The sequence below is a fragment of the Megalops cyprinoides genome, chromosome 16 (assembly GCF_013368585.1).
Source record: "Megalops cyprinoides isolate fMegCyp1 chromosome 16, fMegCyp1.pri, whole genome shotgun sequence".
Lineage (NCBI taxonomy): Eukaryota > Metazoa > Chordata > Actinopteri > Elopiformes > Megalopidae > Megalops > Megalops cyprinoides.
This window is the reverse complement of record NC_050598.1, coordinates 15280386-15281600: the sequence shown is the minus strand read 5'-3', so window position 1 is coordinate 15281600 and position 1215 is coordinate 15280386.

Genomic DNA, 1215 nt, shown 5'->3' with positions numbered 1-1215 from the left:
TTTTTTTTTTGATCGAAACCACACGTAAGCATTATGTGCACAATTGCAAGAAAAAGGTTACCCATATGAAAGTCTGATCTGCTTGATGCCAAATGAAATTACAATGCATAGCATCAGGTTCTATGAAACACACCGTTATAATTTCAGAAACCATGCAATTCCTGAGGGTTTCCAGATCATTGTGTAACACACCAGCATGAGTGGAAGGTGACATCACATCTGCGATACAAAAGGGTGAATCATCACATCCATAATTTTGTTTTGTTCTTCTACCTCAATAGTTCAACTACTGAAACCATTAAATAAAGTTTAAAAATTTCCAATGTCTATTACCAATATTGTAATATTGTAGTGTTGCATAGGTTTATAAGTACATAGTACAAGAACAAGAATCTGGTAATAGTAAAGACTACCTTTGCTTTGGCAGAATATTCCATTTTACTGATTTTGTGCTGTCCAGCCACCCTTATCTTTTACGGAATATTTTTAAGTAAAATGTACAGTTAAAATATTTTAAACCAGACAGACTCTGCTCAAGTACGTATAATTGCATCTGTACTGCATTATTGATACAGGAATCATATTGAAATGTGAAAAAAAATATGCCTTCAGTGGCTTGACCTCTCCTAAACAATTCTTCCTCACACTTTGAAGTCAGTAAACCAGCTCTTTCTTGTGCAATGTATCTTGTGATCTTCTCTCCCTATGCACCTCCTCCTCTCCCCCACTTTGACCTGTGGTCACATCTATGAAACGTTGATTACTTAGTTGTTTCCTTTTTTCCCTTGACCCTTTCTGCAACTGCGTCACCAAAAATGGATTCTGCAGGCAGTTTTTTTTTTTTTTTCCCCTTTTGTTTGTGCAAAAACATGTTCCTTCCCTGTCCTGCGGTCCATCTTGCTGGAACTGGTCAGCATGTGGTTGCTGGAAGATGCGTGGGACAGATTAAGTGGCAGATGGTTTGTGAAAGTCCCCTCCACTGGATTTCTTTTTTTTTTTTTTTTTTGAGCCATGTTCATCTGCACGCTGGTTACTCTGTTTATAAAAACACCCCGGTCATGTGCTCGCTGAGCAAGTGCATTGTCTCTTGATTAGTGGGTGGGGGCATCCTTCTCTCTGGCCCCCTCCCTCCCTCTCTCACTCTCCCTCCCTCCCTCCCTCCCTCCTTTTTTGTCATTGTGATCAATGGCTTGACTTCCTCCTTTGGCACGGCTG